The following is a 16,313-nucleotide window of genomic DNA, read 5'->3' as shown; positions in this document are numbered from 1 at the left end:
CATGGACAATATCATCCTCCAGTGGAACTGCGGCGGTTTTTTCCACCATCTAGCTGAGCTCCAACAACTTATCAGCCTTCACCCTTTCTTCTGCATTGCTCTTCAGGAAACTTGGTTTCCAGCAATGCGAACCCCCGCCCTCCGTGGTTATCGGGGTTATTATAAGAACCGGGCAGCATATGAAAGGGTGTCGGGTGGCGTCTGCCTCTATGTCCTTCACACTGTGCACAGCGAGTCTGTCCCTCTCCACACACCTTTAGAGGCTGTCGCTGTTCGGGTGTGGACGCCACAGACTGTTACCGTCTGCAGTCTTTACCTTCCACCGGATGGTGATGTCTCGCAGCATGTCCTGGCTGCGCTGATAGCCCAATTGCCGCCACCTTTCTTGCTACTGGGCGACTTCAACGCCCATAACCCTCTGTGGGGTGGGTCAGTGGCAACAGGTCGAGGCGCCATGGTTGAGCATTTATTGTCGCAGCTCGATCTCTCGATTTTAAATGATGGTGCCTTCACACACTTCAGTGTGGCGCATGGCACATACTCCGCCATTGACCTTTCAATATGTAGCCCTAGCCTCTTACCGTCTGTCCAATGGAGTGTGCATGACGACCTGTGTGGTAGTGACCACATTCCGATCTTTCTGTCACTACCACAGCATCACTCTTTTGGGCGCCCTAGCAGATGGGCTCTGACTACGGCTGACTGGGACTTGTTCTCCTCCACTGCCGCTCTTGAGTCTCTCTCTAATGACGACATTGATGCGGTGGTTCAATCGGTCACCACCGGCATCGTTACTGCCGCCGAATCTGCCATTCCTCGTTCTTCTGGGTCCCCTCGGCGGAAGGCTGTGCCTTGGTGGTCGCCTGAGATCGCTGAAGCGATTAAAGATCGCCGGCGGGCGCTCCAGCGTCACAAGCGACACCCCTCCTTAGACCACCTTATCGCCTTCAAACGGCTGCGTGCGCGGGCCCACCTCCTTATCCGCCAAGGCAAGAAGGAGTGCTGGGAGCGGTATGTGTCCACCATTGGCCTCCATGTCACTCCTTCGCAGGTCTGGGCCAAGATTCGACGCGTCTACGGCTATCGGACCCCTGCCAGCGTCCCTGCGCTCTCACTGAATGGAGCAGTTTGTACTGACTCCGACGTCATTGCCAATCGCTTAGCAGAGCATTTTGCTATGAGTTCCGCTTCTGCGAATTACCCCCAGGCCTTCCGCTCCATTAAAGAGCGGATGGAACGTCGGAGCCTTTCGTTTCGCACCACCCACTCAGAATCTTACAATGCTCCATTCAGTGAGTGGGAATTTCGCAGTGCCCTAGCTGCTTGCCCTGATACCGCTCCTGGGCCAGATGACATCCACTGTCAGATGCTGAAACACCTTTCAGTGGACTGCCAGTGGCGCCTTCTCGATCTTTACAACCGTCTTTGGGTCGAGGGGGTGTTTCCGTCGCAATGGCGGGAAGGCGTTGTCATCCCCATTTTGAAACCTGGAAAGCCCCCTCTGGAGGTGGACAGCTACCGCCCCATTAGCCTCACCAACGTTCTTTGTAAGCTTCTCGAACGGATGGTGAGCCGGCGCTTAAATTGGGTACTGGAGTCTCGGGGCCTTCTGGCCCCGTCTCAGGGTGGGTTCCGGAAAGGCCGCTCCGCCGCCGGCAATCTGGTGAGCCTGGAGTCGGCCATCCGTACTGCCTTTGCCCGCCGTCAGCACCTGGTCGCTGTCTTTTTCGACATGCGGAAGGCGTACGATATGACATGGCGTCATCACATCCTTTCTACGCTTCATGGATGGGGTCTTCGGGGCCCTTTGCCGATCTTTATCCGCAATTTCCTGTCGTATCGTACCTTCCGCGTGCAAGTCGCAGCCTTTCTTTAGTTCCACCCACGTCCAGGAGAACGGTGTGCCGCAGGGTTCTGTTTTAAGTGTCTGCCTGTTTTTAATAGCCATTAACAGGCTCGCTGCGGCCGTGGGAAATTCTGTCTCTGCTTTCCTGTATGCTGACGACTTCTGCCTTTATTGCAGCTCTACTGGCATTGCAGCTGTGGCAACGTCAGCTACAGGGCGCTATCCGTAAGGCGCAGTCTTGGGCTGTAGCGCATGGGTTTCAGTTTTCGGCAGCCAAGACCCGCGTTATGCATTTCTGCCGGCGCCGAACAGTCCATCCTGAGCCGCGGCTTTATCTTGCCGACGAACTCCTTGCTGTGGTGGAGACCCACAGGTTTTTGGGGGTGGTTTTCGATGCCCGGTTGACTTGGCTGCCTCATATCCAGCAGCTTAAACAGATGTGTTGGCGGCATCTAAACGCTCTGAGATGCTTGAGCCACACCCGCTGGGGGCCGACCGCTCTACCCTGTTGCGGCTCTACCAGGCGTTAATCCAGTCCCGTCTGGATTATGGGAGCCTGGCTTATGGCTCAGCATCCCCATCTGCGTTACGGGTGCTGGACCCAATTCTCCACAGCGGGATACGCCTTGCCACTGGTGCTTTCCGCACCAGCCCTGTGGACAGCGTACTAGTGGAGGCAGGTGTACCTCCACTGTGGTTCTGGCGCCAACGTTTGCTGGCCGCTTATGCTGCCCATGTTCTAAGCTTGCCCGGGCATCCAAATTATCGTGTCCTGTTCCCGCAGTCAGTCGTCCATCTGCCAGACCGTCGGCCCCGGTCGGGTTGTCCGATCGCCGTACGCGTCAAGGAGCTTCTCTGCAGGCTTGGGTTTTTCCCTGTTCCACCTCCTTTCCGGGCGCCTCTGCGTACACCCCCGTGGTGTGTTCCTCGCCCTTGCCTTCGGCTCGACTTGGCACAGGGCTTGAAGGACTCGGTCCCTCCAGAGGCCTTCCGCCGCCGCTTTTATTCCATCCTGGCCACGTATCAGGGCTCTGGAATTGTTTACACCAGCGGTTCGATGGTTGCTGGTCGTGTCGGGTATGCGGTAACTCTAGGGGACCATTCCGAACAATGGTCCTTGGCGGCTGGCTGCAGCGTTTACACTGCTGAGCTAGTCGCCATCTTTCGAGCCCTAGAGTATATCCACTCCTGCTCAGGTGAGTCCTTCGTTATCTGTAGCGATTCCCTGAGCGGTTTACGAACTCTCGACCAGTGTTTTCCTCGTTCTCGTCTGGTGATGGCTATCCATGAGTCCCTGCATACTCTTGCGCGTTGCGGCCGCTCTGTGGTCTTTGTGTGGACCCCCGGTCATGTCGGTATCCCAGGCAATGAACATGTTGACCGCCTGGCGAAAGAGGCCACGAGTAAACCATCTCTGGATGTTGGCCTCCCAGAAGCTGATTTGCGGGCAGTCCTCCGCCGAAAAGTTTTTGCGCTTTGGGACGCTGAATGGCGCGATCGGATTACACCCAATAAACTCCGTGCCATTAAGGAGACGACGACTGTGTGTCGGTCCTCCATGCGAGCCAACCGCAGGGACTCAGTCGTCCTTTGTCGGCTCCGCATTGGCCACTCCCGGCTAACACACAGTTATTTACTGCGCCGGGAGGACCCTCCTGTATGTCGCTGCGGGGCGGCTTTGACGGTGGCCCACATTCTGTTGGCCTGCCCCCTTTTAGCTGTGGTCAGGCGGACATTTGCGCTGCCTGATACGCTCCCTGCCGTTTTATCTGATGACCCTGTTATGGCTGCCTTAGTTTTAAGTTTTATTAGGGCAGGGAGTTTTTATTCTTTCATCTGAGTGTTTGTTTTATTTTATTTTTTGTGTTGATTCTGGCCTTTGGCCTATGATTTTAAACTGATCTTTTAATGTGTTTCTAAGTGGTTGGCTTTTCCTTTTTTCTTTCTCTGGTCGGCCAACCACTGTCACACTCTGTGTGGTTTTAGTTCGTTTTGTCTTGTCTTGTCTCCGTTTCTCTTGTTCTGTATCGTCTGTGATCTATTCTGTTCCTCGGTTTTATTCTCTGTGGGTGTTCTTTGTATTTGAAAAAAGGGACCGATGACCGTAGCAGTCTGGTCCCTTTCATCCCCCAAACCAACCAACCAACCAACTGAAAATATGGGGTTGTCAGGTTCGGTAGATGCTGCTATGGATTACCTTAGACCAGACATTTCAAGTAACTTCCATAATATGAATTTGACCCTCACTACCCCAACAGAAATAATGTCCATCATAAAATCTTTAAAATCAAAAACATCTAGTGGGTATGATGAAATATCAACAAAGTTAATTAAAGAATGTGATTCTGAGCTAACTAACATATTAAGCTATCTATGTAACCATATATCTAAAAAGAAAGATGATGAGACTTACCAAACAAAAGCGCTGGCAGGTCGATAGACACACAAACAAACACAAACATACACACAAAATTCTGCAACTAACGGTTGCCTCGTCAGGAAAGCTTCTTTCCTGACGAGGCAACCGTTGGTTGCAAAAGCCAGAATTTTGTGTGTATGTTTGTGTTTGTTTGTGTGTCTATCGACCTGCCAGCGCTTTTGTTTGGTAAGTCTCATCATCTTTCTTTTTAGATATATTTTTCCCACGTGGAATGTTTCCCTCTATTATATTCATATCTATGTAACCAGTCGTTTATCAGTGGAATATTTCCTGAATGGCTGAAATATGCTGAAGTTAAGCCACTGTTTAAGAAGGGAGATAAAGAAATAGCATCAAATTTCCGTCCAATTTCACTGTTGCCAGCATTCTCAAAATTTTCGAAAAAGTAATGTACAGTCGTCTTTATAACCATCTTATCTCAAATAACGTACTGTCAAAGTCACAGTTTGGATTTCTACAAGGTTCTGATATTGAGAAGGCTATCTTCACTTACAGTGAAAATGTGCTTAATTCATTAGACAAAAAATTGCAGGCAACTGGTATATTTTGTGATCTGTCAAAGGCATTTGACTGTGTAAATCACAATATCCTTTTAAGTAAACTAGAATATTATAGTGTAACAGGAAATGCTGCAAAATGGTTCAAATCTTATATCTCTGGCAGGAAACAAAGGGTGTTATTAGGAAAGAGACATGTATCAAGCTATCAGGCATCATCCAACTGGGAACTAATTACATGTGGGGTCCCACAAGGTTCCATTTTGGGGCCCTTACTTTTCCTTGTGTATATCAATGACCTTTCATCAGTAACATTACCAGATGCCAAGTTTGTTTTGTTTGCCGATGATACAAACATTGCAATAAATAGCAAATCAAGTGTAGTCTTAGAAAGATCAGCCAATAAAATATTTGTGGACATTAATCACTGGTTCCTAGCCAATTCTTTGTCACTAAACTTTGAAAAAACACACTACATGCAGTTCAGAACTTGTAAGGGGTGTCCCAAGAGTATATGTCTAACATGCGATGACAAGAAGATAGAAGAAGTGGACAGTGTTAAATTCTTGGGATTACAGCTTGATAATAAATTCAACTGGTAGGAGCACACCACAGAACTGCTGAAGCGTCTTAACAAATCTCTGTTTGCAATGCGAATTTTGTCAGACATAGGGGATATAAAAATGAAAAAGCTGGCATACTATGCTTACTTTCATTCCATAATGTCATATGGGATTATTTTTTTGGGGTAATTCATCTAGCCAAGCTAAAGTTTTCCGGGCATAAAAACATGCAGTAAGAATTATATGTGGTGTGAACTCAAGAACATCCTGCAGAAGCCTGTTTAGGGAACTAGGGATACTAACTACAGCTTCCCAATATATTTATTCCTTAATGAAATTTGTCATTAAAAATATATCACTTTTTCAAACCAACAGCTCAATTCATGGAATCAATACTAGAAATAAGAATAATCTTCACAAGGATTTAAAGTCACTTAGTCTTGTACAAAAAGGTGTGCATTATTCAGGAACACACATTTTCAATAACTTGCCAGCAGCCATAAAAAGCTTAACAACCAATGAAATTCAGTTTAAGAGAAGCCTAAAGGATTTATTGGTGGCCAACTCCTTCTACTCCATTGATGAATTTCTTAGTGAAACCAACTGATTTGTATATAAGTACAACATAACTTCTGCACAATTTCAGTGCAGTAATGTGTTCACTGAAAATTTGTGTGTGTGTGTGTGTGTGTGTGTGTGTGTGTGTGTGTGTGTGTAAGTATAATCTAACTTCTGCACCATTTCAGTGCAGTAATGTGTTCATTGTAAATAAGTATTTCAGTAGTTGTATTACATGTTTATTACCTTATAAATAAATAAAGAACTTTTTTATTTTAAATTCAGTGCATTAGTATTTGTAAAATGACTCTTAGCGTTCATTAAAAAATGACAATCATTCCACTTGGGACCTGTGGAATGGTACATTAGCTTATTTGTTTTAGTTGTAAATATTTGTCATGTATTGTTGTTTTTCTGACATGTTCCACATCCTGGAGGACCTCCTCACTACGGATCAATTGGAATGAAAGTAAATCTAATCTAATCTAATCTAACACACATATATTCACACAAGCAAGCACACCTTACGTGTCTATAGGCTTTGGAGTGGTTAGTTGAAGATAGGAGCATCAAAATTTCTAGTCAACATTTAATTTTATTATGGCAGTTGGCCTATTCCGCGGGAAGAACCTGAACAAATGTGGTAGTTCAATTTTCCGCATCACAAGTTCTTGAGGCATGCAGCTACTAGGTGGCTTACTTTAGGACCTTCAGCCAGTAGGATTTTGGAACATTTGGATGGTATTCATCATTACATTCTTAAGCATGTAACTCTAAAAAAACAATTTTGCTAGTAAAATGCTATTGTGAACACTTTTTTTAAAAAAACCATCAATGACAGCAGAACTTGATTTGCAGTAACTTTATACGTCATTTTCAAAGCCAAATATTTATGATTCACAAGCTTCATCCATAAACAGAAAATGTACTTCAAATCTTTTTGGCTCGTGTTTTGAAGGTTTCAGCTTTGAGAAAAATTGGGACTATTTCTGAAGTTCTTCGTAATGATTTCTTTAGAGTGAATAATCTGCTAGCTCTTGAACAACTAGTTGTTTGTGGGCAAGTGGCTGATGAGCATAGTAGACTGGAAGAGCAGGACAAGTTGTTGTTTCTAAAAGATGCCCAAAAACATTAAATTGCAGCTTGCAGAAGTGATTGAAAAACATATTTATCAAGTGCACCAATGAAACATTTTAGGTTTTTACACCCCAAAGTAAGAATAAAGAGAAGAAGCTGCAGTAATATGTTAAAGATTGCAAAAAGGATGCCATTTGATATCCAGCAAGATTACTTATTAGATGAATGGAAGGTTCTACAGTTTGAAAAAGATGGTCCGTCTTTAGACAACAAAGATATTGAGAATTACTAGCAGCAGCAGATCTCAGAAAGACTCATCATACATAGAGTGGAAGTAACCAAACTTCCAAATTTGTTAAGGGTTCTCTCTTCCACTGTCCGATGGAGATGTGGGCATAGAGAGAAGATATTCCATTTTGAAGCACACACTAAGATAAGACAAGGCAGTGATGATCAGAAGATTTGCAAGCAGTGTTTTGACAGTGAGGCATTTTTGGGACAATTCCCCCATTTTTCTTTCTGTGACCATTGGCTGACAGCTCATTAAGTATGTATATCAAGCACATGCAAATTATACTGCTTATTAGGAAGAATGTGAAAGGAAAATCTAGAAGTGTAGATTAAAAAGGTGAATAACATGAAACATCAATTGACTGTGAGGCAGCTGCTCTGAAAGAAAGAAAAAATAACTTCAACTGTCTAAAGAGGCTGGATACGAGCTCTCGGAAGCTTCGGCTATACTAAAGAAAACACTGAAAATGATTTAAAGGTGACAAAATTGGCCCAGCATGTACGTGAGGGTGTACAGTTTGTGAAAATAGAAGAAAGGGCAAATAAAAGGAAGGTAGAAACCATTCAGAAAAATCAGGAAAAACAAAATCTAATATGATTACATCATTTCTTTCTCTGATTCCTGAGAAACAGTAATCCAAAAATAATTTGTTGATCTCTTTCCAGCATTGAAGTGCAGAAAATCATTAGTTGTAAAAACATAATGTAGATTTGGTTTGTGAACTGCTATTACAAGTATTGAATCATCAATATCAAATTACCAATGGTTAAAGGTTAATAAATCTGTATGAAGGGAAAAATGGCAACACCACATCCAGGATCATAATTTATTATATTATATTATATTTATTATAGTCTTAATTTGCCATTTTGGTAGGAGATTATAAAAAATGCTAACAATTCATCTATGCCATACTGTTTATTGAATTAATTTATCCCTTCTTAATCACATTTTTGAAATACTTTATCACCATTTTTATATATTTTGTCATCTGTCTCACCTTTTCCAAGTGCCACCCTGGTTCGTTGCTGTGACTGCGGCAAATACACAATAGTATGGCTGGCTCATTTCTTCACAGATATTCAAACCGGCAATATATCACAATAATTAAAATGGTCTATGATAATCTCTTTATTAAAATCTGGGAAACCAGTTGATAGCCCTGAGCTACAGACTCTGCTATCTGTGATCTACAAGCTACTGGAACAAATTATCCATAATAGAATTAATACAAGATTACTTGAAGCAAACTAGGTCAAACAAGCAGGCTTCCACCCAAAATGAAGCTGCACATATCAAGTTCTGTCATTCATGACCTACATGGAGGCAGGATTTCAAAGAAAGCTTAAAACTGCAGCTGCATTGATTGGCTTATCAGCAGCGTCTGACGCAGTGTGGCGAGAAGGCGTGATATGTGAGATTCTTCACATAACTCCTTGCAGACCAACCACTTGCCTAATCAACAGTGTGTTAAATGATCAACTGTTCCAAATAGTCATGAGAGTCAACGCCAGCTCGTCAAAAAAAAAACAAAAAACAACGCATTCTACCACAGGGATCAGTCATTGCTCGACTTCTCTTCGACTTGTACGTTGCAGGCTTGCCAAAACAAAACCGAGGAAGTTTGGTTAACCTGATGACTGGGTGCATTCAACTTTAATTGAACAGTCAGAAGAAATCCTAAGGGAGGACCTAGATGTAGTGGTAAAATATCTTTGCGAAGGGAGACAGCAACCAAACGCCACCAAAATAGAGGCTTCCTGTTTATACATAAATAAGAAACTTGCCAGAACAAAAACTTGACGTACAATTTGAAAACATTACATTCACTCGTAATAAAATACCCAAGTACCTGGGGGTAACTCTTGATAGAAGTCTGTCTTTCGGAGAGAATCTAACAAAAACAGCTGAAAAACTGAAAACAACAAACAGTGTTATTCAAAAGCTATGTGGTACAACAAGGGGAGCATCAGCATCTGCACTTCATTCTTTTGCTGTGGGACTTGTCTACTCAAGTGCCCATATTGTGCCACAGTTTGGCTAAGCAGCACATATGCACAAAAGATAGATGTTCAGCTAAATAATACTGTGAGAATGACTGCTGGCATTTTTAAATAAACACCTACAGATTGACTGCCAGCACTAAGCCACATTCCACCAACTCAATTACGTCACTTGAATGCTCTCACGAATAAGTACAAAGAGGTAATGGATAATAAAAAATCTATCAATCCATCAAGGTGTGGATGATGCAAACTGTAACAGACACTGCTGTAGGTGACCACTGACAATAATGGCGAGGGTTGTTGTGGAAGAGGAGTTCAACATTACTAATGGGTAGACTGAAGAATGGACTGGACAACAAAATAATAATATGCTGTGTATCACCCAAAAATTACTGGTATTTGACTTGCCACACAAAACGTGGGCAATGCTAAACAGAATTAGTACCCAACACGGCAGATGTGCACAGTTTTTATGCAAATGGGGTAAGCAGCCATCCCCGCTTTGTGATTGCAGAGAACCAAAGACCATTAGGCACATTACAGAATAATGCACCGCAAGAACAGAGGATGGTAGACTAGAAGATTTCCTTTTGGTGACTCCAAAGTCAGTAGATTACATAAATGCCCTAGATGTTTGTTTATAAGATTTTATATTGTAAATAATATGTTCTACACACACTGTGTTTTTTTTCCAGTGTGTCAAAAACCCATACAATAAACAAACACATATGCCATGGCAGTGACGGGTTCATGTCCCATTTGTCACTTCTTACACATTTTTTACTACGTCTAGTGAAGATGGCGAACTGTTGATGACTCGTATTGTCTCGGATCCTGATGCTTATTGACCATACATGCAGAAACATGAAACTTATTATGCTCAAGCAGAATTTTTGAAAAGAGAACATTTTTGTATTACATACACTTACTTAACAGTTAAATTCATCAGTATTTTGTATGCATACCATTCACCTTTATTAACAATTCAGTTCTCTTTCACATGCTTTCTATTGAAACTAGACAAAAATTTTCAATATGGCATCACAGTGCTATAATTGTGTAAACATCTCAATAAGACACATGTTCAGGGTCAATAATTTAGTCATTGACAGGCACACACAAGAGAAAGAAAACTTGATAGCTTTCAAAATAAATTCTTGATGTGCCAGAGTCCACACACACACACACACACACACACACACACACACTTTTCTATCCTTATGTTGTGATGGCACATATACGGATACAGTTGTGTGCATGCGTGCTCGTGTGTTGGAATGGAATATGTGATAGGTGATGTTACATTACGATGTTGTAAGGAGGTTGGCAATTAAGTAATGTCTTGCAGTTGCCGTAGTTTGCTTTGTAACTGCCGCTTGGATGGCTATGAACAGATCCTCAGGCGTCAGACTGCGTTCTTGAAGCTACTCTGTTTGTAACAGCTGAAAAGTAGGCTCAAATTTCCAAATACATGCATATAGTGTACCTCTGTTATAATTTTTCATTCCATATTACGTGCATCTCAGAATCAGGTATTATAATTGCTCTTGATAGAGTTTCATATATCTTATCAGCTAGCTGTCTCTTAGCCAAACTGGATTTCCTTGTCTCCCGTGACATTAGTGGAATTGTTACGAGCTCCAAGTCTCTCGGATCCACAGTGAGTCTCCTAGGCAGAATGCCAGCAACAAGGAATAATTTCCTAAACAGCAAGTGTCACAAAGGGAAGTCAGCCTCACTCACATCAGGTGCACAAGAAAACAGAAAATTTCTCACACAATATGCAGCTACATACTGACTACTAAACCACTAATAAAAACACTTACTAGAAGTTACGATCAACCTTTGTTGGTTGGAAGGACTGGTTTCGCAAAATAGAGATTTGTTGATATTTATGACAATATTAGTGACCGGAATATCTTGTGATTGCGGTTTCCGCAAATCAAAAATGACAAAAACTACTTAATATCAATAGAATGTGAAACAACTGCTAAATTTGACTTGGATAACATAATTGATAAGTTTGCTTCACCTAAAGCAAGGAATTGCAGGAATTACTATTGATAGAATGTGAAACGACTGCTAAATTTGACTTTGATGACATAATTGATAAGTTTGCTTCACCCAAAGCAAGGAATCGCAAAGTAAAATTATAATAAAAACACGATTCCATGAAAGGTGGATTTTCCCAACTCTACTTGTTATTATGCACCATACTAAAACCAATGTGCAGTTGCTGCCAGAAATGATTAAATGTATATTTTGTTTTACTTTCAACTGTTTTAGACAGTTTATACAACTTGTAATTTATATACTGCAATAATACATTTAATTTGTTGTTCACAGTATATTATATCAATCTGGTTTGGTTAAGCAGTATTATTAAACCTAATTACAAAAGTGTATGATTTGCTGAATCTCTGTATAAAAATTGCTGAAAGGATTATTTACAGATTGCAGGGGTGTAATGAGTTTTCTGTGAACATTGGAGGCACAGATGGGTACTTTATACTTTTACGTACTGGTCCTAAAATGTTGATGGTGCCTCCCTTATGTCTTTGAGAGTTTGGATGGGTCTGCATTCAATTTTTCAACTCAATTTAATCTTTTGTCCACATTTTCCTTGTGGAACAAAATGATAAGTCTTCCTCATTATTTAATATCTGACTTTCACACTATTTGGATATTTGCACCCTTTTGCTCTCTCTCTCTCTCTCTCTCTCTCTCTCTCTCTCTCTCTCTCTGAACAGCATATTTCTTGTTATAAGACATTTGCAGAGGCAAGTTTTGCAGGGGAAAAGTCACTTTTCAGTCAACAATCTCAAAAATTTATATGTGGAATAGAATAGCCCCTAAAATGTTAATACATATATATGAAATACTGATAAATGCTTTTGAGTTGTTTAAACTTGCTTGACTTCTGTTTCATAGCAAAAGTAATAATTTCATCAAAGCAATGAAGTACAAAGACTTTATAAACATCTTAGAAGGCAAGAAGCATATAATGCCGTAAAGCTATACCATTTTGGAGTGAAGAAAAATAGTAATTCCCTAAATTTTCACTTTGGGTCTAAAAATGTTTCACATCTCAGTAAGTCTAGTGTTATCCATATGAAATTACATTGTCAAACAATTGAAACTTCAGGTAGCAATATCAACAATGCACGAAAAGACAGATTGCTACTTACCTTAAAGAAGACATGTCAAGTTGCAGACAGGCACAATTAAAATACACATATAGCTTTCAGCCACGGCCTTCATCAGTGAACACACACACACACACACACACACACACACACACACACACCAACTCCACCATCTTAGGAGTTGGTGGTCGTGTGTGTGGGAGGTGTGTGCTTGCTTGTGTGTGTGTGGGAGGTGTGTGTTTGCTTGCTTGCTTGCGTGTGTGTGTGTGTGTGTGTGTGTGTGTTTTTCACTGACAAAGGCTGTGGTTGAAAGCTATATGTAAGTGTCTTATTTGTCTGCAACTTGACATGTCTTCTTTACTGTAAGTAACAATCTGTCTTTTCCTACATTGTTGAAATTACGTGGTCAATTATGCTAGGTTTTTTTTTTTTTTCATTTGCTTGTTTTTGTCTTAGTGGATGTATCTTAAGTTACGTTTTTCAGTTTTCTAAATTTCACTATTTTTTTCCTTTTTTTCTTTGCATGTAAACTTTTATTCTTGTTAAGGTTGTGTTGAATTGTTGATTGTGATGATGACTGTGTTGTTAGTGACATTATACATTTTTGGTTGTTTCTTTTATTTCCGTTAGATTTATGATGTTATTGTATTGCTGGTGCTGTATTGCATTCTTTACTAATTCCTAACTTTATGTTCCTAATAAATGGAGTTCTCCTCTATTAGCCTGCTATGATATTCAGTTCAGCAATGTGTATTGTGGGCTATAATGATACACAAAGAATAACTGGACTTTACAACAGTGATGGAGCATCTCTGGTGTATGGTCAGTGCAGCATACATCTGACCCACTCACTGCTCAAAATATTGACTCTTCCTTGCATATCATGTGACTGTGTACTACAATTTAATATGAGGCAGTGCTGTCAGTCACATAAACGCAGTGCTGTCAGTCACATAAACTTACCCCAACACTTGATTCGTAAAGAGCACCAGAACACTATTTTGGTCAGTGTCAGATGTCTCAGGTCTCATCTCATGAAACACTCCAGTGAACACCCTCTGTGTGTATCCATTCTGTTGACATGACAGAAACAGTACTGTAAATATTTTTTGAAAGAGAGAAAATATGTTTGAAGTATCTCAGGAAACACACCTATTATATTTTCATCCTCAGTAGTAACTGAGATATCTTTAAGTGTACTGTTAAGAATGGAAAGGTATATTGACTGTGCAGCAATTCCTTCTTTTGTGTCCTCTCATTTATTTTTGTAACCAAACCATGCAACAAGGCATACAAACTATCAAATGTTCCTCAGTCCTGTATGGCTATGTTCGGTGGACTTTGCTAGCATTTCTTTCCCTGCCAAAGTTAATCATTTAGGCTTATTTATTATACTGATTTCCATTGTCAGCCAAAGGAGCTATTCCAGCGCCTTGAATAAGAGAGAGAAGGTCCTTTATACATTACCAGGATAAGAGCAGACTGAGTGTCAATAACTGTGCTACACCTGCAATGATTATTCCCCATTCTGAAGATTGGGTTTCATTCTATACACTCTCTGAGCTCCTCAATGCGACCCACTGCATCATTTTAGTTAGAGACAATGAAAACAAGTTACCAATAGATACACATAAAACAGAACCGAAAATTTACATTCCTAGCTTTCGGAACAAATGTTCCTTCATCAGGGAGGAGAGAGGGGAAAGAAAGGGAAGAAGGGAAAGGAGATTCAGTTACTCACAACCCAGGCTATGAAGCAACAGGGAAAGGAAAATAGGGAGGGTAGCAAGGATGGAGGCATGGTTGTCTGACAACCATGCCTCCATCCTTGTAGCCTCCCTATTTTCCTTTCCCTGTTGCTTCATAGCCTGGGTTGTGAGTAACTGAATCTCCTTTCCCTTCTTCCCTTTCTTTCCCCTCTCTCCTCCCTGATGAAGGAACATTTGTTCCGAAAGCTAGGAATGTAAATTTTCGGTTCTGTTTTATGTGTATCTATCGGCTGTACTGAGCTGAGGTAAGTACTGGCCAGCCCCTCTATCTCTTTGTTAGTATTTGTTTCACATCTTTATGTGAGATTTTCCATTAATCATTTAAAACAAGTTACCAGTAAGATCTCTAGGAGAAAATTGTGAAATGCACATTTGAATGCTTTTAATGAGTCACAGAAAATACCAGTTGACAATATTTTGTCATTTAAATTTTGTAGAATCTTATTTCTGAAATGCAAAATAGCATGTTCTTTGGAGACACCCTTTTGAAATTGAAATTGAGGCTGATTGAGTTTATTGTTTAGAGAGGAGTGTGTTACAGTTCTCACATACTGACTACCTTCAAGGAGGAGGTAAGAAGAGTGCGTTGTAGTTGTTAATAATCTGTCTTATTACCTTTCTTGTAAATGGTTCTCACTGATACATATTTCAACCTGTGCGGAAATACCCCTGTGATAGGGATGTGATACATAAGAGTTGTGATCAAAAAGTATTGCAACTTTCTTAATTTTATGGGTTTCATATATCGGATTTTTTATTTAAATTTTTTTATACTGTTGTTGGTACACATGTTCGCAACACATGTTTGCACTTTCAGTTATTTTGAATATTTAGTTTACTGTTGAGAGTTGATAAGGTTATACGTGTTTGCAAGGGCTTTGTGAACTTTTTCTTTTGAAAAAGATAGATAAAAAAATTTCACTAAAGTTTGCTTAAAAAATGGAAGAAAAATGCAGCAGCACATTAGAAATGTTGACTGTGGCTTTTGGCAAATGTACTACAAGTAAGACGATATTTTAAGAGTGGTGTAAACGTTTCAAAGAGTGTCGAGAAGACGTCGGAAATGATGACCGCCCTGGACACCCTAGTACATCAATTGCTGATGACGTGGTGGTAGAAGTAAAGAAAATGGTTCTAGAAAATTGCCAAATCATCATGGGAGAGGTTGCAGATGATGTCAGCGTACCCTTTAGCCCGTGCCAAGCAATTTTTTTAGCTGTTTTGGGCATGAAACTTGTAGTGGCAAAGTTTGTTCCAAAATTGTTGGATTTCAACCAGAAATGACGTCTCATGAACATCAATCACGAATTGCCAAATGAAGTTGCCAATGATCCAGAACTTCTAAAGAATGTTATAACAGGTGACGAAATGTGGGTATACATGCTGAAACTGAGATCTAATCGTCCAGTGGAAACTGCCTGAAGAGCCAAGACCTAAAAAAATTCAATCAATTATGAAGGTTGTTCTCACTGTTTTCATTGATTACAATGGGATAGTGCATCATGAATTCCTGCCTTACAGTAGTATGATTAATAAGAATTACTACCTGGAAGTTATGTGCCATTTGTGTGTAACAATCTGGAGAAAATGACCAGAATTGTGGCAACACCACTTGTGGACGTTGCTTCTCGATAATTTTCCCGCTGACACCTCAATGCTTGTTCCTCATTTTATGGCAAAAAATAAAACCGTAACATTGCCTCAGCCACTGTAATCACGTAATATGGTCCCCTGGGACTTCTTTCTTTTTCCGGTGGGTGAGGAGAACTGTGAAAGGACGTCATTGTGCAACTGTTGATGAGGTAAAAACAGAATCATTGTAGGAGCTGAACACCATACAGAAAGTGAGTTCCAGAAATTGTTTCTAGATTGGAAAAAGTGCTGGCACAAGTACATTATATCAGAGATGGATTAATTACGATGGAACAGAGTCGATGTTGATGAACGAATAAGGTTCTTTAAGGAAAAAATTCTTGTTTCTGTTTGATCACATCATGTACGTACAGAATAAATTGAATATTATTGAACAACTGTAATGTTTAGAATCTCTCTGGCATCTCAGCTGGCCACTCAGTGCCCCGAATATACTCCTATAGTAAATTGGTTGTACGTTCTGTTT

At 41.0% G+C, this 16,313-nt stretch overlaps 1 protein-coding gene across 1 annotated transcript in view; it reads left to right on the top strand.

The window, feature by feature from the left end:
* LOC126106137 (uncharacterized) overlaps positions 1-16,313 on the top strand; it is a 134,734-nt gene that overhangs the window by 19,731 nt on the left and 98,690 nt on the right. The gene's annotated exons all lie outside the window — the stretch shown is intronic.

The sequence above is a fragment of the Schistocerca cancellata genome, chromosome 10, assembly GCF_023864275.1.
Source record: "Schistocerca cancellata isolate TAMUIC-IGC-003103 chromosome 10, iqSchCanc2.1, whole genome shotgun sequence".
Classification (NCBI taxonomy): domain Eukaryota; kingdom Metazoa; phylum Arthropoda; class Insecta; order Orthoptera; family Acrididae; genus Schistocerca; species Schistocerca cancellata.
This window is presented reverse-complemented; position numbering and strand designations above follow the sequence as displayed.